The sequence below is a fragment of the Pleurodeles waltl genome, chromosome 10, assembly GCF_031143425.1.
Source record: "Pleurodeles waltl isolate 20211129_DDA chromosome 10, aPleWal1.hap1.20221129, whole genome shotgun sequence".
In the NCBI taxonomy this organism is placed as follows: Eukaryota; Metazoa; Chordata; class Amphibia; order Caudata; family Salamandridae; genus Pleurodeles; species Pleurodeles waltl.
Window position 1 is genome coordinate 879,408,656 of NC_090449.1, and position 23,355 is coordinate 879,432,010.

Here is a 23,355-nt window from a genome sequence, read left to right on the forward strand (position 1 = left end):
AATATACCATCCACTGAGGGTACAATTGCATCTTCTGAAAATTAGAGTCAAGTAGAGCATTGGAGCCAAAAACTCAAGTGTGTTGAATTCACCTTATTTTCTTGTATTAATTTACTTTGCATGGCTCTTAACTGGTCCTCAAAATTGGACTCTTACAAAAACAGCCTCATTACCCCTTGCCTCTGTTTTCTAAACCCTCCCGTCTGTTGAACAATTACTCAAACTATTTCCCTGGTTGTTTCAATTCGCAAAGGTTGGTATTTCCATAGAATAAATGTGATTGTTGACATACCAACATATTTTGCACACAGGACTTTGGGATATGGGGTTGAACTGTTTCCCAATGAATTGGACCTTCATTAACTATCAGTCCCCAACTTTTAACAAATTTCACTTTTCCAATCTAGTGGCAGCATCTGCCAATTCATCAGGACACAAACGTTTAGCAGTTGATTTTGCATCAATACTGGGGATTCATAACCCCTGAAATAGCTGCTTCTCCTGAGTTTTTACAATATCTTATCTTTTTTGGATTCTTGACTTAAGGAAAAATAGCATCTGGGTAGAATGAAGCTCTGTCGCACAAGCTCAAAAGAAAAGAGTTGTCAAAAGTCCTACATTTAGCCAAATCATCGCACCTAATGATATTTTTTTAATGGGCTGCAAAATATTACACTCTCCAGTCTGGGACAGATAGCCACTCCTTGCTGAGTGACAGCATCTACCTCTTCATACTGATTCTAGGGTTGCTCTTTTTCCAGATAAAAGCACTAATCTGTACTCCTTTAGTTAACCAGTTGTGCCACCATTGGCAGTTTTTTCAGAGGCATATTGGGGTCATTCCGACCCCGTCGGTCCTTGGATGCGGGAGCACCGCCAACAGGCTGGCGCTGCCCTGCAGGGCATTCTGACCGCGGCGGTTTGGCCGCGGTCAGACAAGGAAAACCGGCGGTCTCCCGCCGGTTTTCCGCTGCCCTGGGAATCCCCCATGGCGGCGCAGCTTGCTGCGCCGCCATGGGGGATTCCGACCCCCTCACCGCCATCCTGTTCCTGGCGGCTCCGACCGCCAGGAACAAGATGGTGGTGAGGGGTGTCGTGGGGCCCCTGGGGGCCCCTGCAGTGCCCATGCCAATGGCATGGGCACTGCAGGGGCCCCCGTAAGAGGGCCCCACTTTGTATTTCAGTGTCTGCTTTGCCACTGCACCCGTCGCACATACCCACTCCGCCGGCTCCATTCGGAGCCGGCTTCCTCGTGGGGAGGGGTTTCCCGCTGGGCTGGCGGGCGGCCTTCTGGCGGTCGCCCGCCAGCCCAGCGGGAAAGCCAGAATGGCCTCCGCGGTCTTTCGACCGCAGAGCGGCCATTTGGCGGCTCCCTGCTGCACTTTTCCATGACTAAGGGTATTTGATGTGGACCTCTATCCCTTGGCTGGTGACCTTGTTGAGTCCCATCCGTTGAAATGTTAACCTCTACAGCCACATTGCTCTCCTAAAATAGCTGTGGAATTAGAGATTTGATAGCCTTGCCTATCTTGTAATAAATTGTGAAAACCTTTTCTGTCCTACCACTGTTTGGTTTTGCTGCAGGACAGCAAAGTTCAAGGTTGCTGGAATAAAAAAAAGTGTTCTTTTTGTTGGGTCATGTTAATTGGCATGTTACTAACAGGGTGATTGCCTAGTAACATGTAATGGAATGGGAATGGGAGGTGGAGATTGTGAGCAGTGACAGTTGCTGACTGGAATTGCCAGGGTTGGTCGCATTATACTTAAGGAAATAAAAGCTTTGGAAAAAGAGACAAGGATGGCATCTTTTTCAGTGTTGATGAGGAAGGGATAGACGTTGTGAACCAACCCTGGCACAGGAACGAAGAAAATGTCGAGTTACTGCCTGGTGCAATCAGTGAAGCTATACCGGGGTTATTCTGGTGATGATGGACTCCCCCCCCGCTTGTGAAGCGTGACTGGCTTGTGAAAATTGAAGGAGTCTGTGTCAAGGAACGGGGCACTTATTCGCAAAGTGGGAATAACATGCTGGTAAGGGCTACAGGCAAGGAATATTTGTGCCGGTGGTTTAAAGTAAGGAGAGGAGGGCCCATGAGTCAGCGACGTGCACAGTGATATGCACTGAAATTGAAAATTGAGTTGAGGAGAGCCGACTAGGAAGGACTAGCAAGAAGTGTTTCCAGCGATGGTCTCGGGCTGGTTATTAGATTTGGTGTGATCGGCCAGCCCGTGACGCGCACAAAGTGTGATTGGATTTCTTTTCATTTTGTTTGTGTTGTAGTTTTTACACATTTCTGTGGAGTTAGGACGTTATAAAGAGCTTACCTCCTGGGACTGAAATAAGACCGTAGCGCGTCTCACGCTGGTGCTCGCGTATAAGAGTCTGATTAGTTCGGGTACAGGGGTCTCAACACGGCCATCTGTCTTGTTTGTTGGAGTATTGTGCGGAACTTCCTTTAGAAACAGGCGTTGCAGTCACAAGTTGCCGAAACAAGGGGAACCAACTTTTGAAAAAGAACGGATCGTTAATATAACAACAACAACATCTCTGGATCGAATTTGGATCTTGTTTTTTGCAGTTTTGACAGTACATGGTTTGTTTTCATAAAGACAACGTTGTTTAATCAAATTTGGATTTATTTTTTTATGCAATTCGAGCAGAACATTGATCCTAAACTAGTGAGGAGTGTAAAGGAACTGTTCTGGGACAATCATAACTATTTTAATTCCTTGTTTTATTTACAGTGTCACATGTGAAGAACCTGAAAAGGGATAGGCGTGACTATTATTATTATTTGTTTGGTATATTTGTTTTCTCTGTCAAGTATTTTTTTGAAGAGCACATCATGCAGTCAATAGCACCTCCACGCATGTTTTTAACTGTGCCTGGGGAACCCAGCACACTTTGGGAAGATTGGCAAGAGGCATTTGAGGTGTACTTGGAGGCTCTGGGTGGGGCTATTGTTACTGCTAAAAGGAAACTGACTTGGTTGAAACCTAATTTGGGAGTAGGGGGTAGGAAAGTATTGAAAATTTTATCATTTGATGGAGTTGTCATGAATGGTGATGGGTCAGATGAGGAAGTAGACGGTGATGATATGTATATAAGAGCTATGGGGGCATTGGAAAACCATTATAGTAGGAAGGTAAGCATTGTTGTGGAGCGTCATGGGTTTTTTCCTAGAACGCAAGCGTCCAGTGAGTCAATTAATCAATTTGTACGTGCATTGTGGACTTTAGCAAATATGTGCAAGTTCAGGGATTTACACAAGGATGTAATTAGAGATTAGTTGATAAATCGTACTAGGAATATAAAGATTCAAGAGAAATTGTTAAGCCTAAAAGATCCGTTGTTAGATGAAGTGATAGTTGTACCAAAACGCATAGAAGACACGTCAAGGTATATAAAAGAGCTAGATAAAAATGATGTGGAAGACATGGCTGTACAAGAAGTTGACAAAGTCGAATGGAATAAAGATAACAGTAAGGGGGATGGGAAGAAAAAACGTTATAGGTGTGGTAGCGTAAAAGATTTGGCATTTTCAGTGAATTGCCCAGCTAAGAATGCCAAGTGTTTTAAATGTAACAGACTGGACCATTTTTCTAAAGTATGTGGTCAAAAAATTATTGTGACTAAAAAGAAAAGTGTGCATTGTTTGCGAAGTGACGGTCAAAATTTGGAATGTGTTTCATCAGAGAATGATGAAGAAGACTATCATATAGAAGTGTTTATGCTAAGTGATGTCACCACAGAAAAAGAATTGCAGAAAAGAGACATTTTCATGTTGGGAGGTGATCTGTACAGATCTCCGAAGTGTGTTGTGAGCTTAAATGGAGTGTCGATCAGCATGTGGGCGGATTCATGTTCCCCGTATACACATATTGATAAGGAAACATGGCGTAACTTGGGAAAGGAAACTTTAGCCAAGTCTAAAGATGGACTGGTTGGGTATGGAGGGAGCAGAATACCAATTGTAGGATGTTTTCAAGGAAAGATGGTGTTTAAACAGAAGGAAATAACTTGCTGTGTGTATGTGGTGGAGAGTGGCAGGTGTTTGTTAGGGTGGAATGAACAAAGAGCGTTGGAGATAGTATTGAACCCAAATGCAGATGAACACGTTTTGACCGTTGTGCATGAAAATCATGAAGCGGAAAAGTTGGTCTGAATGTCCGATGTTGTTCGGTGACAGATTGGGATGTCTTAAAACGTTTCAACATAAAATTGTTCTGAAAGAAGGGGCGGTACCGAAAGTACATAAGGTAAGAGGGGTACCGGTAATGTTGAGGGATGCATTGAAAGTTGAACTGGCCAGATTATTGGAGATGGGGGTGATAGAAGAAGTTGAGTCTTCAGAATGGTTGAGTCCGGTGGTGTTGGCACCGGAGTGTTGAGTACCTTAGTCATGCTGTGTCTGGAGAAGGCATAAAGCCAAAGGTTAGTTTAATGGAGGGGATTGAAAAAGCACCAAATCCAGTTGATAAGGACCAGTTAAGGTTATTCTTGGGTTTGGCTGAGTATTATACCAAATTTGTAAAAAATAATTTTTGCTGACATAGCTCAACCGTTGCGTGTGTTGATGAAGAAGAATCAGAGATTTGAGTGGTCAGAGAAATGTCAACAAGCGTTTACTGAACTAAAAAGTAACATGAGCTGAAACCATTTGTGACGGAAAACCATACCATAATATTGTCTAATGCCAGTCTGTATGGTCTGGGAGCAATATTGATGCAACTAAATAAGGTGGAAGAGCATGTGATAGCATTTGCTTCGAGGACGTTGGAAGGAGCAGAAGCTACTTATTCTGCGATTGAGAAAGAAGCTCTTGCTTGCTGGTGGGGGGTCCAATATTTCAGAAACTATGGAGCGTATTTATACTCTGTTTGCGCCAAATGTGCGTCAATTATTTTGACGCACAATTGGCGCAAACCTTGCCCCATATTTAAACTTTGACACCCGAGCCAGCGGACGTCAAAATTCCTCAGTGTGCGTCATTTTTTGGATGCGGGAAACTGCCTTGCGTGAATGACATGCAAGGTAGGCGTTCCCGCCCAAAAAATGACTTTAAGGCCTGTGCGCCTTATTTATATTCCAGCGTCATTTTGACACACAGGACGGGGCGGGCCTTAAAAAACGGCTCACAGCCTGATGTGCACCGTTTTTTAATGCCTGGGTGAGGGCAGGCGTTAAGGGACCGGTGAGCTCACCTGCCTCCAGGGACACCCCCTGCCACCCTCACCCACCCCTGGAGGACACCCATGGATGGGGGGGACCCATCCCATGTAAGTACATGTAAGGTGAGGTAAGTATTTAAAAAAAAAATTTAAAGTGCCATTGGGGGGCCTAATTTGGGCCCCCCTACATGCCACTGTGCCCAATGACCATACCCAGGGGACAGAAGTCACTTGGGCACGGCCATTGGGCAAGGGGGCATGACTCCTGTCTTTGCTAAGACAGGAGTCATTTCAATGGGGGTTGTGCATCAAAAAATGGCGCAGGTCTGGTTTGAGGCATGATTTTTGCCTCAAACCTGACTTGCATCATTTTTTGACGCACAACCCCCATTTTACCCTACAGCGGCGCTGCCTGGTTTGAGTCATTTTTTTTTATTGTGACCCGATGTAATTCCTTAAATAAGGCGCCCGCATGGCGCATAGGAATGGCGTTAGCTAGCGATAACATTTTTGACGCAAACCAGCGCCGGCTCTGGTTTGCGTCAGAAAGTATAAATATGGGCCTATGTGTGGGGAAGAAAATTTGAATTACGAACGGACCATAAACCTGTATTTGACATCTTTAACACAAGGGGCGCTAGCCAAGCGTCTTCTAGCATAGCGAAATGGCTGTATAAGCTGCAAGAGTATAACTTTACAATGAAATATGTTCCTGGAGTGACAAATGTGAATGCCGATTGCTTGTCAAGACTGCCAATTGAGGGGCCGGGGATGAGGAAGATGAAGGTTGGGTGATAGCGGACATACGAGACACTAAGACGAAAGCTACATGTGAAGATGTATGGAGGACACAGTGGATGAGGATGTGGAAATGCAAGTATTAAGGAAAAATTTGGCCAAACATTTTCGGATTTAGGAGAAGTTGCCAGTGCGGTGTCAAATTTTAAGAATGTGTGGTCAGAGATATTGGAACAAGATGGTTTGTTGAGGAGAGGAGACAAATTAATTGTGGTGTATAAGTTAAGGGAAAAAAATCTGGAGGTTTTACATGAAGGACATGGTGGAAGGTCTGGTATGAAAAGAAAAGCAAGAGAGGATTTTTGGTGGTCAGGGATGGATCGGGATGTTGAAAGGTTTGTGAGAAATTGTTTATGCTGTGCGTGTAGTGACAAAACTCATGTTGGAGAGAGAACTCCTGTTGTTACAGTACCATTCCCTTGTACACCATGGCAGAAAGTTGGTATGGATGTGTGCGGTCCATTTGAGCTTGATGGAAATGGGAAAACATATGCTATTGCAATGATGGATTACCATTCAAAATGGCCAGAGGTCAGTAATGTGAGAGATGTTAAATCAAGTATGATTATAGAATTCTGTGAAGAGATATGGAAAAGAGAGAGATACCCTGAAGTTGTGGTGACTGATCACGGTCCACAGTTTACATCAAGTGAGTTCAAGGATTATGTATTAAGCTGCAGTGTTAAACACATTAGAACGGCCATAGCGCATCCCAGAGAGAATGGATTAGTGGAAAGGTTCAACAGAGTGTTGGGTGAGAACATACAGTTGTCAGTTCAGAATGGGTTGAAGTGGAAGGAGATTAAGAATTTGTTGTGGAGTTAGCGTACCACCCCACATTCTCTCACTTCAGAAACACTGTTTATGTTGTTCAAAGGTAGGAAACCTTGCACTAAGGCAGTACCTGGTTAGATGGGCAAGGCAGGTAAAGGAAGAGTGATTGGAAAGAAATTATGAAATCAGGTGGTAGAAATGCAAGGAAAATATGATGGTAGAGGTATGGGCAAAGTGAAGGAGCGTAGGTTGGCGGTGGGAGATTAAGTGCGAACCAGGCTGTGGGAAAGAACAAGAAAAGGTTTGTCCAGATGGTCTGTTCCGAGACAGGTACCAAAAGTGAGAGGATATAGGCCCTCATTACAACCCTGGCGGTAAATCCCGCTTACCGCCGAGCAGAAGTCCGCCAACATACCACTGCAGCTGCAAAATTCCGCTACAGGTATTACGACCCACAGCCCGGAATCCGCCACAATACAGACACCCATACAAATCTGCCCACTAAAGGTCAGTGATAAACTGGCGATAACAAAACCTCCACCATCATGCCAAGAAGAATACTCCCAGAGTATCACGACCCACAAATCAACGTGGCGGTCTTTCAACCGTGGTAAACCATTGGGAGTACACACCGCCACGCTCAAAATACACACACATATACAAAACACAACCACATTGGAAAAATCGAAATACATACACCTGATACACATACACACACCACACCCACACACCCAATCCAATATAAAACACCCACAAACATTACCCTCAAACCCTTACTACCAGAAATGTGAAAGGAGACCAGAGGGAGACACTACCTAAAACAACACCAGCATCCCCAGACACACAACACCATCACTTACACAACATCCACGCACCTCAAACAACACACACCAACACATCCCCACACACATAACAACAGACACCACCTCACACATCACCCACAACACATCATGGCACCTCAACGACACCCCAGGTTCTCTGAGGAGGAGCTCAGGGTTATGGTGGAGGAAATCGTCCGGGTAGAGCCACAGCTATTCGGATCACAGGTGCAGCAGACATCCATTGCACGGAACATGGAGCTATGGCGCAGAATCGTCGACAGGGTCAACACAGTGGGACAGCATCCAAGAACACGGGATGACATCAGGAAGAGGTGGAACGACCTACGGGGAAGGTGCGTTCCGTGGTCTCCAGACACCAGATTGCTGTACAGAGGACTGGCGGTGGACCCCCACCTCCTCCCCCACAACTAACAACATGGGAGGAGCAAGTCTTGGCAATAATGCATCCTGAGGGCCTCGCAGGAGCAGCAGGAGGACTGGACTCTGGTAAGGCAAATCTTTACTATCTTATCCCCCCATCCCACCTGCATGTCATCACATACTCCCACCCTTACCTTCACACCCTCACACCCATCACCCCAACAACCCACAGATACCCCACCAACACATCCCACACATCCCAAAACCAAGCCCTGCATGTAACACCAATGCATGTACACCCATCACCCAAGCATGGTCAGTACATAGACTCACTCATACCCCAAAATCACCAATCACACAAGGACCAAGCCAATAATGCAAGCACTGGAGTAGAGGGTCACTCACCCATTGCACACAATGGCACACACAGATACAATAATTATGCATTTACACCCCAACAGGACCCCTACCCAATGTCACCGGACAGGAGGTGCCAGACATATCCAGTCCCCCCACAAAAGAGGCCCACAGTGAGGACAGCAGCTCTGCATGCCTGGATCAAGATGACCAGCCCGGTCCATCTGGGACCTCGGGACAGTCGGTTCCCCTGCCACTGTCACAAGCCACCACAGAGCCTCCCCCCTCAGGAAACACCACCACAGCACCCACCCAGCAGGCCCATCCCACTGTCCCCAGGACACATCAATCAGCAGTGTGTCCACCACTACAGGGAACCCAGGCAACCCCACTAACACAGGACGATCAGGGACCTGGGGGCAGTGGCAGTGGGCACACGGTTCAGGGGACAGAAGCACAGGATAACAGGGAAGCTGGGAGGACTGCTGTGCGACAGGGGGGGACAGTCCCAGGGAACCCACTCTCCACGAGGCACTCTCCAACATCATGAGAGCTTACCATCATTCCCAGGAGACGATGGCAACGGTACTGGCAAGTTTCAGGAGACCCAGCGGCTGCAGGAGGAACACTACCTTGGGATCAGAGAGGACGTGAAGTCCATTAACACCACCCTGGTCACCATTGCAGGGGTGCTGGCAGACCTTCTCAACACCAGGAGGGACACAGTGGCACAACAAGGGGCCCCTGACACTAGCCTGGACGATGAACAGCCCTCTACCTCTGCCGGTTCTAGTGGACAGAAGGCACTGTCACAGGAACAACAGGACACCAGCACCCCACCGCCTGCAGAAGGAGAACCACCCCGCAAACAGTCCCTGAGATCCAGGAACAGGACAGAGAACATTGCCAAGACTCCCGCCAGGAAATGAGACCCCCCTGAATGTCACCCTTCTGTCCCACTATGTCACCCTGTCCATCCTTAAACTGCCATTGCTCCACTTCCTATGCCCCTTTGGACAATGCACCTGTGAAACAAATAGACTGGACTCTGCCATAGACATTCCTCCACCATCCTCCCTGTCCATTTTACAACCCCCTCCACTTATTAGCACAGGAATAAACACACTTCAATCACAAAACAATCTGGAGTCAGTCTGTGCTTTCACAAATGTGTAATTGCAATAACTATGGAATATAGCAATGTCAATGTACTTGTTTACATACCAATGTAACACAGCTGTAGGCCAGCAGTAAACATAGCAGAGGGCACAACGTGGGACCCAGATCTGTGAAATGGAAAGTCAAAGTGACAGGTCAGGGTCCATACACTAAATATAAATGACAGACTTATGCTAGCTCAAACAATAGTACCTGTGTCTCACTGGAAGTATTGCATAATGATGTTGTATTTTCGGTTGTTGAGATCCTCTTCTTCTGCCTCCTATTCTTCACTGTCCACAGGCTCCACAGCTGCCACAAGACCACCATCTGGCCCATCCTCCTGCAGAAAAGGCACCTGGTGTTGCAAAGCCAGGTTGTACAGCAGGCCACGATTATCTGCCACACCTTCTTCGGTGTGTCGTATAGGGAGCCACATGTCAAATGGAGACACCGGAATCTGACCTTCAGGAGGCCGAAGGTGCATTTGATCACACTCCTAGTTTGCCCATGTGCCTCATTGTAGTGTTCCTCTGCCCTTGTCCTGAGATTCCTCACTGGGGTCAGTAGCCATGACAGGCTGGGGTAACCAGAGTCACCTGCAAATGTCGAGGGACAACTGTTAGACACACACTAACCCTTAGGGACAACCCCAGACCCAGACACCTATGTCAACTGTATTGGGACCTTGGCCTCCCCTATTAGCCACACATGGTGCCTCTGGAGTTGCATCATCACATACGGGATGCTGCCATTCCTCAAAATGTAAGCGTCATGCACAGAGCCAGAATACTTGGCATTCACATGGGAGATGTACTGGTCTGCCAAACACACCATCTGCACATTCATAGAATGGTAGCTCTTCCGGTTTCTGTACACCTGTTCATTCTTGCGGGGGGGACAAATGCCACATGTGTACGATCAATGGCACCAATGATGTTGGGGATATGTCCCAGGGCATAGAAGTCACCTTTCACTGTGGGCAAATCCTCCACCTGAGGGGACACGATGTAGCTGCGCATGTGTTTCAGCAGGGCAGACAACACTCTGGACAACACGTTAGAGAACATTGGCTGGGACATCCCTGATGCCATGGCCACTGTTGTTTGAAAAGACCCACTGGCCAGGAAATGGAGTACAGACAGGACCTGCACTAGAGGGGGGATTCCTGTGGGATGGCGGATTGATGAAATCAGGTCTGGCTCCAACTGGGCACACAGTTCCTGGATTGTGGCACGATCAAGTCTTTATGTGACTGGGATGTGTCTCTATTCCATTGTCAACAGGTCCACCAGGGGTCTGTATACCGGAGGATGCTGCCATCTCATCACCTGCCCCAGCGGACGTGCCCTATGGAGGAGAACAGAGAGCAGAGAGTCATCCAACTCTGAGGTATCACAATGTGTTATTTGCAGAAATGTTATTAATCCGCAATGTGCCGGTATCTGTCTATATTCCCGGCCTAGATAGTTGTGATGCAGTTAACATCCATCCCATGTAGACTCCTGAAATGGCGGCTGCCTGACCTGTAAGATGGGACAAGGGGACATGAGGTAACTGCGCTGGCGTTCTATACCGTCGCGGTGGGCAGATGAAGACCGTGGCACAATTCTGGATTGGTTAACATTGGACCCAGGAGCCAATGATGAAGTACGCCAGCAGTGACGGTACGCACCACCGCGGACACGACTGCCATTTTCTGTCTGTTCACTCACTTGATACCTGAACTTCAACAGGAGAGGACCTACACTGCAAGTGCTGCTGTGACCTGTGTCTGGAAACGACGATGGCTCATGTGTCTGGGGAAAGGGCCCCTGCCTTCACTTCGGAGGAGTTGGAGAAACTAGTGAATGGGGTCCTCCCCGAGTACACAGAACTGTACGATCCTCCAGACAAACAGGTGAGTACACTGTGAGCATGCTGAATGGGCAATGCCTGTTTTGAGTGGTGTGGGCGGAAGATACATGGGGGGGCTGAGGCCTGCATGTGCGGATGGGAGTGTATGTGCGTCAGGGCATGGGTGGGAACTGGGGGGCAATGAGTATGATGGCCCGGACGGGTAAGTAATTTCCTTTCCCCCTGTACCATTCCTCTAGGTCAGCGCCCACCAGAAGAAGGGTATTTGGCATGCCATCGCCAAGGACATCCGGACCCTGGGGGTCTACCACAGACGGAGCACCCACTGCCGTAAAAGATGGGAGGACCTGCGCTGCTGGAGCAAGAAGACGGCGGAAGTCCAGCTGGGGATGGCCTCTCAATGTAGGAGGGGTGCCTGTCGCACCATGACCCCCCTGATGTTCCAGATCCTTCCGGTGGCGTATCCGGAGTTGGATGGGCGCTTGAGGGCATCACAGCAGCCACAAGGGGGTGAGTACACTCTCATTCAGCAGACTCAGCACGCATTACAAGGTGTCTGGGTGGGGGAGATGGGCAGTGGGTTCGCCTAGGCCAGGACTAACTTGGTAGGTAAAGTCCCTTGTGAGGCACGCCATGTGGCACCCCAAACCCACCAGTGGTAAGAGCCATCTACACCTAGTCAGGCTCCAGTGACTTCCAGGTGTGCAGCAATTGATCTTAGGCCTCGTACCCCATGGTCAGCTGACATTTCTAGGAACTGTCAGTGCACGGCGTAGTGCAGAGGGCTGCTCCCTGTGTGCTGTGTCCGCCAACAGTAGTGGTGTTGCATGCATTGAAAATGTTTTTCTTCTGTCTCCCCCCCCCTTTTTGTGGTCTCCCTGTTCTTGTGTACAATAGCATGATCAGGTGGAGGAGCATTGGCACCGGAGCAGGAGGGAGCTGCAACCCACTTGGCCCTGGAGGGCGAAACAACGGAGTCTGAAGCCACCAGTGGGACAGAGGGCGAGGGAAGCTCCACAGCGGGGACAGGAGCAGACAGCAGTGACTGCGACTCCTCCTCTGATAGGAGCTCCCTTGCGGTGGCGGGCACCTCTGTGCCCACTGCATCAACAGGTACAGCTGCCACCCCCCCTACCAGCACCGCCATCCCAGCAGCCCCTCAGGGTGTGTCCCGTGCCCGCTCACCCAGGAGGGTGGGCATCTCCTTCGCCCCAGGCACCTCAGGCCCTGCCCCAGTCAGCCCTTCTGCCCTCAGTGAGGAGGCTATTGACCTCCTGAGATCCCTCACTGTTGGGCAATCTACCATTGTGAATGCCATCCAGGGTGTAGAGAGGCATTTGCAACAAACAAATGCATACCTGGAGGGCATTCATTCTGGGCAGGCAGCCCAACAGAGAGCATTTCGGGCTCTGGCCTCAGCACTGATGGCAGCCATTGTCCCTGTGTCCAGCCTCCCCCCTCCACCTTCCTCCACCAAGACCCAATCCCCTGTACCTTAGCCTATCCCAAGCACACCATCAGACCAGCATGCACACTCATCAACACTCTAGAGCGGCTCAGGCAAACATAAGCACCACACATCCCACAGGCACTCACACAAGCACCATCCCCATGCAGACACAGCAACATCGACTGCCTCCACTGTGTCCCCCTCCTCCACGTCCTTGTCCTCCCTCCCTGTCTCGTCTCCACTCACACCTGCATGCACTACATCCTCAGCCACTGCCTCCATCACCAGCACGCCCATCACCGCACACTGCTCCCGTGCACTCACCACCCCACTACCATTCACACATCCCCAAGTGTGTCAGTAAGCCCTCCTCCCAAAGTACACAAGCGCAGGCACACACCCACCCAACAGCCATCCACCTCACAACAGCCTCCGGCCCATGCACCTTCACACAAATTCAGCATTCGTACACCTTCTACAACTACTACCTCTACCTCAACTCCCAAACCCCCTCTATCTTCCCATCCCAGTGTGTCTAAAAAACTCTTCCTGGCTAACATTGGCCTCTTCCCTACACCTCCCCCACCGTCCTTCCCCTAGGGCCAGGCTTCCAGATCCCAGCCCAGCACCTCATCCACCATATCCCCAGGCACAGTGGTGGCAGCAACTGCGGGGTCATCGAGTGCACCACCCATCAGGGCAGCCAGTGTGCCACGTAGCGAGGGCAAGGACATTCCTCCACCTGCCAAGGTGAAAAAGGTGCCCACATCCCAGAGGGAGAAGCCGAAACTACCAGCCACCAAGTACTCAGCAAAAACCAAAGGGGATAGTGGCAAGACAAATGCGGCACCATCAAAGCTGGGGAAGGGCCAAAAGCTGAGAGCAGGTCAGGAGAGGGCATGGTGTCACACTTTCTGTCCACGACCACGCCAAACTGTATGGCGGCAAAAACCGCTAGCTGCCCCGCCACCACAACCGCCACCTGAACTGCCACAAGCACCGCCACCTGCACTGCCCCCGGCACGTTTACAGCCTCAGCGACAGTCCCCAGCCTCTTCCCCAGTGGGCAGCCATCAGAGGCTGCAGGAGACGCCCTGCTGTGTCCCTCAGCAGGTGCTGACCCATGCACCGCCGCCACAGACACCGCCACAAGCACCGCTGCAAAAGACACAGCCGCAAGCACCACCACCTACACCGCCCCCAGCACGTCTACAGCCTCAGCGACAGTCCCCAGCCTCTTCCCCAGTGGGCAGCCATCCGAGGCTGCAGGAGATGTCCTGCTGTGTCCCTCAGCAGGTGCTGAACCATGCACCGCCGCCACAGATACCGCTGCAAGCACTGCTGCCACAGACACCGCCGCAAGCACCGCCGCCTGCACTGCCCCCGGCACGTCTACAGCCTCAGCGACAGTCTCCAGCCTCTTCGCCAGTGGGCAGTCATCTGAGGCTGCAGGGGACGTCCTGCTGTGTCCCTCTGCAGGTCCTGACCCATGCATCGCCGGCAGCACCGCCGCCACAGACACCGCCGCAAGCACTGCCGCCACAGACACTGCCGCAAGCACCGCCAACGGCCCCGCGGCACCCTCAGACACAGGCAGCACCGCTGACATGGCTACCCCCAGTGGTCAGTTGTCTGAGGCTGGAGGAGAGTTCCTGGACCATGGGCAGCTTCCATGAGGCATGACTTCCATCACTGTTTTCACCTGCAGGTGGCAGGCGCAGCCGCAGCAGTGTGGGGTATGTCGCTGCCTCCATGGCGTATCATGCTACCTGACCCTTGCAAATCTCGTGGCACTCACACCCAGGTGAGGCAATTGTACCAACCACACTGCACGTGGAGCACTCTGGGCACCATGCCCCCTCCAGAACCAGTGGAGAAATACATCCACTTCCTCAGTCCTTGGCAGGTTGAAGCACTCTGGGCACAAAGCCCCCTCCAGAACCAGTGGAGTATCACATCCACTTCCTCAGTCCTTGGCAGGATGAAGCACTCTGGGCACAAAGCCCCCTCCAGAACCAGTGGAGAAATACATCCACTACCTCAGTCCTTGGCAGGATGAAGCACTCTGGGCACCATGCCCCCTCCAGAACCTGTGGAGAAATACATCCACTTCCTCAGTCCTTGGCAGGATGACGCACTCTGGCCACAAAGCCCCATTCAGAACCAATGGAGAAATACATCCACTACCTCAGTCCTTGGCAGGATGAAGCACTCTGGGCACAAAGCCCCCTCCAGAACCAGTGGAGTATCACATCCATTTCCTCAGTCCTTGGCAGGATGAAGCACTCTGGGCACAAAGCCCCCTCCAGAACCAGTGGAGAAATATATCCACTACCTCAGTCCTTGGCAGGATGAAGCACTCTGGGCACAAAGCTCAGTGAGACCGCCACCAGCACCGCCGCTCAGGACACTGCCGGCAGCAGCAAGCTCAGTGAGCCCCCCACCAGCACCGCCGCTCAGGACACCGCCGCCAGCAGCAAGCTCAGTGAGCCCCCCACCAGCACCGCCGCTCTGGACACTGCCGCCAGCAGCAAGCTCAGTGAGCCCCCCACCAGCACCGCTGCCCAATGAGCGCCGCAAGCACCGCCGCTACTGAGCCTGCCGCCAGCACCGCCAGCGGCCAAGCCACATCCTGTGCCAGTGATACCACCGCAGACATGGCTACCATTCCCAGTGGTCATTCGTACGAGGCTGGTGGACAGTTCCAGGGGCCTGGACAGCTTCCATGATGCCCCAAAGTCAGTGGAGTGTCACATCCACTTCCTCAGTCCTTGGCAGGATGAAGCACTCTGGGCACAAAGCCCCCTCCAGAACCAGTGGAGACTGTTATCCACTTGAGAGACTGTGGCTTTGCACTCCCCAGGATAAAGCAGTGGGCAAACCACCCACTGTAAAGACTTGAGAGACTGTGGCTTTGCACTCCCCAGGATAAAGCAGTGGGCAAACCACTCACTAGAGAGACTTGAGAGACTGTGGCTTTGCACTTCACAGGATAAAGCAGTGGGCAAACAACCCACTGGAAAGACTTGAGAGACTGTGGCTTTGCACTCCCCAGAATACAACAATGGGCATGGAGCCCCCTCATGCAGCAGTGGTGTCGTGCATTCATCAGGCTGAGGTGCCCCCTCTCCCCCTCCCCCTGAGGTGCCTGTGTATTTTTGATCTGATGCCCCAGCAGTGTTCTCTCCGTTTCGAGTCAGGTATCATGTGTGGGCTTCGCCAATGCATGTTGGGCCCAGTGGCCCACGGACAATGATTAGTACACTATCCAGACTTGTGTAGTTGGTGTACATATTTGTATATACTGAATTTGGAGTTTTGACTAATGGATTTTACATGATTACAATTGTTACAATCATATCCTTTTGTCCTTGCGTTCTTCCAGGGGATGGGGGGGGTGTATATGTAATGTTGCTGCATGTATTTGTGTGTATGTTGTTGTGGGTGAGGGTGGGGGTGTTGCGTGGGGGTGTCACTCGCTTTCCTCCCCCCCTCCCCTGTGTTGTAGGTGCAGTACTCACTATGGTCGCCGCGGCCGCTGTTCGTACTCCTGGTAGAAGAGGAGGTAAACCAACATGGGTAACACCTGAAGTTCAGGCTCCATGGTGTCCTGGGTCCTCATTGGGTGTCGAGAGGTGAGTGTTTTCCCTTCTGTGTACTGTTCCCGCTGTGCTTTTGATAGCGTTGGTTCCACCCCGGAAAAGGTGGCGGATAGGCCTCTTTTAATACAGTGGGCGGTACTTTGTCTTCCGCCTGTCTGTTGGCGGTGTCCGCTGCGCTGTTTGTTTCTACCGGCGTGGCGGTCGGAGTGTTAAAGTGGCTGTCTATGTTGGCGGTGTCCTCCACAGTCGTAATCCCATTTTTTTTCCCACCGGCCTGTTTACGGTTGTAATGAGGGCCATAGTGTGGATTTGGATGATGGTAAGAGGTGGAATGTGAAAAGTGTGGTGAAATGTAGTGAGATGGAGTTGCGAAGGTGGAAGAATGATAAGGATGTAAATAAGGATGGAAGTGTTAGGAGAAAAGTGGAGTGGAAGGAGAAGGAAAAGAGAAATGTAAGGAAGCCTGACTATTTGAAGGATTATTTTATCAAATAGTGCATCTGGCAACATTGGTTATGCATTTTGTGAATTTTTGTGCCATGTTTTCTTTTGTTTTTATTTCAGTTATGTTTATTTTGGGTATTATAGTGTATTGTACATGTCGTTTGTATAGGAAGGGAGATATGCTGTGTTATGAAGTGTAATGTACATGTAGTCTGTATAGGAAGGCAGATATGTTGGGTCATGTTAATTGAAATGTTAGTAACAGAGTGGTTGCCTAGTAACATGGAATGGAATGGGAATGGGAGGTGGAGATTGTGAGCAGTGACAGTTGCTGACTGGCACTGCCAGGGCTTTGGAAAAAGAGACAAGGATGGCGTCTTTTTCACTGTTCATTGTAGGTGGGCCCTTTCACTTCCAGTAGTGCCCTAGAGTCCATGTTTCAATCTTTTTTTGTGAATCCCTCCATGTTTCTACTTTCTGTGCAAGCCATTGAACTGTTTCTGTAACCTGTAAGAGCCCAGTTCCCTGGCTACCTATGATATTCTTTATGGTTGAGGGTGCTTAGTCCTGACTAATGAGGAAGGACTCGGAGAGTTCAAAACCTAAAGGAGCAGAGGAGGTTTCTAATTTCCTCATGTGGTTAACCCAACTACCACATTGGGGCAGTTTTCTCCATTTGTTTTAGAGTGATTTAAATTACTTTTGGCCAAGTTACAGAAAGTAAGTTTTTTTGGCTGTCAAACACCTGGCCTTTTCTTTAGAGCGACAGTCCAAGCTTTTTTGCTGAGAACCCAATGAGTTTGTCCCAAGCTTGTGTCTTGCCATACCCAGGTGCCGAGGAACAATGGAGATGTGCAGCTAACTAACTCAGAGGGAGCCTCACACTTGCCTTGCCTCAAGTACTCCAACCGTGCTGAAGCAGATGTCTCAATTACAAATTATTCATGAGTGTTTATGTATTTTGAATAACAAATTTTGTAGAAAATGAATAACGTAGAAAAATAATGCACAAATTTGGAAATGTTACCTCGAAGAATGGCCACCAGTGTTCACGAATTGTACTAATTAATGATTAATATGTATGAAATATTGAAAATGTATTATATTAATGTAGTAATATGTCATATTAAGGGTTGTGAAGTATGCTTTAGCTTATTAATTATAGGCCTTAACTTAGAGAGTGTCTTGGCCCAGTTTTGCCAGGCCTCATGCAGAAGCGGTATTTCTTAGCGTTTAATAGAAAATACTGACAGAGTATTGTTTAATAAAATGCTTAGCAGAAGCTTTCCATGAGAACCGACTAACAGAAGCCAGTGTCCTTAAAATGTATCGAACTGTATGTAATATGTGCTAGAGGTTCTTTGCCAGGACGTGAACAATGAAGACACTGACTGGAGAAGAAGATGCAACAAATTTGATACCCGACGAGCCGGATGATGAGAACATCGTAAAGCAGACCAATCAACGTTGTGCGATAGGCGAAATATTAGAATTCATAGATTTGGTATAGAATCACTAATGGGTATAGTAAGAACGTACGATTAACTGATCAATTGGGAATTGGGGAATAGTTTGGGTGACTTTGATATAACAACGCAACAGAGGAAAAAGATTCAGATTTTAGGGAATTACTGCGATATTGAGAGGAGAAGAGACTCGAGATTCTGTCATTGGGCTCATGCTCTCTGACTGAGAGCCTGATGCTTTGCTGATTGATTGATGACCTGAGGATGAAGACTGATTCTGTTTGCTGACCCATACTGTGGATAGGTAGATATGACAATATGACAGAAATTATTTTTTATACCTTTTCTTTCTAGGTACCAACTGCGCTGTTCTGATAGTTTTCCTTGGTTAAGTGTCTCTAAATTCATGTTCTAAATTGTTTTGCATGCCGCCCCACATGCAGATGCTAATCTGGGTTAGTTGAGGTCATCTACACAACAACTGACAAATCGAGAGACGAATGTTTGACAAACTAGTTTGCTGAACTCTATATATTATGTCGCACTATTGAAGTTGATGTTGCTGATGATTTGCACTAATGCTTTAGAATGTATTGTGATTCAAGCTTTGATTAGGTTATGTTTCTTGCGTCTTTTTATTAACCAGCATTAGTATTATATGTGTTTTGATTTGATTTTTTAGATTAATCTACATGATTTTAGCATTGTTAATATAAGGGAAATAAACTCACTAAACTTTTACTAAAGGTGTGGTTATTTATGGCTGTAAAGTCATGGTGTGTGAAAATTACTGACTCCATTGATTATTGATTGTTGAGTTGATTAATGGTTATTGATTATTGTGTATTGATTATTGTTCTGGAGCTATGGTAAGAACATTTTAAAAGAGTCAACTGTTCATCAACCTATACGCGTCTGCTTGTAAGTTTACTTATTAAGGACCGACACGCTAGCAATAACATCTCTCAGCTCCCCACGGTCCCACTACTGGTTCCCCAAGGTAGGATGGGCAAGTGTTCAATGTGCTCCAGCGTGTGACGCCTACCTGGGCATCTTCTAGTATCACCAAAGTCAATGCTAAGTAACAGTGCTTTTGGGTGTCACTCAAAATCTGTCCTGAGCATTCCAGTGCCGGGTGACCCTCAGTTCACTCACAGAAGATTCTACATAAGGTGGCCCAGCTTTTTCATCAGTGGATGCTGCGAACCACTGACCACGAGCTACAGGGCACCATGTTGCCAAGAGCGAGGGCACGTGTCCGGCCAAAGTGAACATCAGACCACATGTGGCCTGCTTCTGTCAGCTGTCAATGCCACAGGTGCTCTTGGATGTGGTACAGTGTATCCTTCGGTTATGCTGTCAATTAAGTTATCCTGAATTACTAGAGCTTGCTGGGTTGCACATATGGGTGTGTAAGACCTGCTAAGCGGAGGTCACAAAGCAAGCAGGGCTATTGGGCCAGAAATCTGGTGTTTGTGGTAATTTGTCTTTGGTGTCCTGTAGTTTTTTCTTCTATTGATCAGCAAACTGGGCCAAGCACACCTCTTCTGCAGTGAACTCTCAGGGTAGAGAGGACCAGCAGTCAAACCCTTCTAAGGGAAGTAGAGTAGAACAAGGGACTCAGTACCCAAGTAGTCAAAAAGCAAACATAATAATTCACTATGCAGTCCAGGCCTTGTCTTATTAAAAAGAGAAGCACTTTAATTTCAGTTCAGCCAAGTCCCAGACACAATTTCTCAGTTTCTAGATTCAGGCCACTTATTACCTATTCGCTGAGATTCAGAACAGGGCAGGTGTTGGTGGTACACCACTAACAGTTGCACAGTCAGTGCCTCAGCCAGTGGGCATGGGCATGGGATCGCGGGCAGCAGCCTCACCTCTCTCGATATAAAACAACACAACAGACCATGGTCAATAATTTTCAGCAGTTGCAGACTCCAGGCTGGAGAGAGTCCTTTGCTGCAGCACTGTTCCCAGCTTTGAGGACTGCAGCACATTGAGGAAGGTTCCGCCTGATCAAATTGTGATGATGCCAGATGGAACACTGTCACTTGGGATTGATGGGGCTTTGTGTATTCTGCCAAATAAACAATGCAGAGAGGCTAGGAGGCAAACCATAGTTTGGGTTTGTTCTCCCGAGTTTGTCAAACTACTGGAACATGAGTGGGATTGTATTCTTGAGCTACTTCTTTTCTTGCATAGTCAGACATATCCCATTCCTGCCTGGGCTGGCAGGCTTCTAGGCAGTGGGAAGAGTCAGATCTCTCCAGCGAGTTGCACAAGCGATGCCCTCTCACCTTTTGGAGATTGACTGTCAGACAGACACCGGCACCCCCATACTTTGTCAAGAAGAACCTTAAACTGGAACAAAGTGGGATGGGGCTTTATACCAAAATTTCAGAAAGGGGATGTTGGCCCACAGTCCAAAGTCCAGGAATCAGTTTGATGTATTTCTTTTTCAAATTTCATTTAAGTGCTGCACTGCAGACAATCTTTTTGAAAGGTGATATTCTCACACACAGGTAGTGACAAATCAGGTTCCAAGCAGAAGTATTCAAAACCTGAGCATCATTGTAAGACAATGCCCCTTATTGCATAGTCACCCCCCCAAACCCACTGTTGCTGAATTTTAATTCTGGTTTTCACACTTTGCACAATGGAATACTGCTGTCCAGTGCCATGTTCCAATGCTCTGAGCCCTAAAACCTGTAGTCCTTGGCTTATCACTGATTGTTATATCTAGCTTTCCTATAAGGCTATAGTAAATGGTGCAAAACATGGATTGAAGTCCAATATTGTAGCCTGGCTGCTACAGTTTACACTTGCAGCCCGGGAAGTCAAAATAACCCTTTTAACAGGGAAAACACCTTTCTTTTAAACATTGTCACCCTTATGTAGGCCTTGTACTCCTCAAAACAGAGTGCATTCTATTGAAAAGTCGGACATGTAGACATAATAATGTGAATCATGCACCTATAGTAACCACCCCCCAAAAGCTATTTTTACTGTGAAACGCTCTGACTGGCCTCTGAGAAAACCAGAGTACGGATTAAATATGAATTCTTTTATCTTGGTTTTGGGACTAGCTAGAAAAATGATTTAACCACTACTTTTAATATTTGTTACAAATCCATTAATGGTAAAGGTAAATTGTTAATAAATATTTAGGGAAAGTAACTTTTGGAACATTATCTTTCCCTGAAACATTACCATGTCCCTCCCTAAAGCTCATTGGGGCTAATTTGCATTAGACTTCCAGCTGCTGCCCGGTCAGTGCTTGCTCCTAACGAAATATGTAAACTGCTCCCAAAGCAGGACAATGGAATAGGTCTGATGACTAGATGGGCTGCTTGTGGGGCAGGTGATCCACATCAATTCAGGATGTTCAGTTCAGGAAGGACATCTTGGGAAGTTCTTGAATCTTCATTTACATAAAAGGGAAAGAAGAAGCTTGCCCATTCATAGTGAGAGGAGACATGAGGAAAGGGAAACCTTTGTTCACTAGGCCCTTTGTTGCAAATTTGGCACCAGACGAGTAAGAAGGGGAGCTGATCCTAGAACCAACTTGGGGTAGCGTAGCAGGAGGGGACTGCTTATTTCTCTATGCACATCCCTGCCTGGCACAGAAGCTCTCTCCAAGAGCAGAAGGCCTGTGTCATTTTGGTTTCCATCTCAAATAGTGGGCCAGTTTGCAATGAAACAAACAGAATGTGCTTCAAAGGTGGGTAAAGTTTCTCTTGTGAACTCTTTCCCCATTGGGTAGGAAGAATTCAGAAGCTAACCCCAAACCACTGGCTATTAAATCTTTTGAAGCTGGCACCTCACCCACAGCTTCTCAGAACACTGTTTGGACCTGTGAAAGAACCGAAGAAGGCCTGCACCTGCTGTTTGAAACCTGTGAGGAGACCTGAAGTGCTGGACCTGTTCCCACTTGTGCCTCGGACAAAGCTGTAGTGATTTGATTGACCTCGTGCGGGGCTACAGGGACTCAACAAGCTGCAAGAGGCCTTTTTCCTGGAGTTACCTGTTGCAACTGGAAGAGGACTGGACCCTGCTGGGGGCCTCTGCTGGATTGAGCCCTGAAATCTAAGCATTGTCAGCTTTAGTGTTGTCCATAAGGACTAATGCTGCAATCTCTGAAAAATATAGACTTAGAAGAATTATGGTCTCATAGACCTCTGTAAGACCAGAACCAACCAGTCAAGTCAAAATGCCTATGGCAAGAAAATTAAGTTGGTCTGCATCAGAGATTTCTGCTGCTAGAAAATGCTGTTCGGCAGACCGTCATGCCAAGCCTATCTGATCTTTCCAGATACAGCCTGCAGACTTGCCCACTGAAGGATTCTGAGCTCCAAAAAAGAGATTAAGTCCAAAGGTACAAATATTGTGGGGGTGAAGATGCCAAAAGTATTTGACTTTCTTTGGCAAAAAATCTGAACATTTTTCGGCATGGAGTTTTTTCTACCAACAGCTTGCCCTGTACCTTGTCCAATGGCTATTTGACTTTGAGAGGACTTCCTCAGATACAGCCTGCCCCTTGCCCACTGTAAGGAATTGAGTTGTTGGTTGACTGCAGTGGGAGCCCTGGTCAGGACCACAATCCTTGTCAGGGTACTGCAAAAGCAAACCTTAACCTGTGCTCAGCCTCCTGGTAACCTAGCACAGAGCAGTCAAGCTTAGCTTAGAGACAATGTGTAAAGTATTGTGCAACACATGACACAAAAAAAGATTCCACACCAGGTTAGAAAAAATAGATCTGAATTTATTGAATAAAACAAGTCCAAAACAAAGAACTATCCATGTAGTAGAACTGGAGACATTGAGTTTTAAAGTTTATAAAGAAAATAACTCCAAGAGACGTTAAGCACCAACTGTGGATATCTGGTCGAACTGGACTGGGACAAAGTCACAGGTTCAGGCTGACTGCGATGACATGTGGCCCAGTTACAGGGACCCAGTTAGGCCAGCTGAACAAAAGTACCTTCAATCCTGATTTGCAGAGCTTTGCATGGATCTGCATCGAAGATACATCATGCTGCTCAGCTAATGCATTGGTTTAGAGATGTGATGAGGCT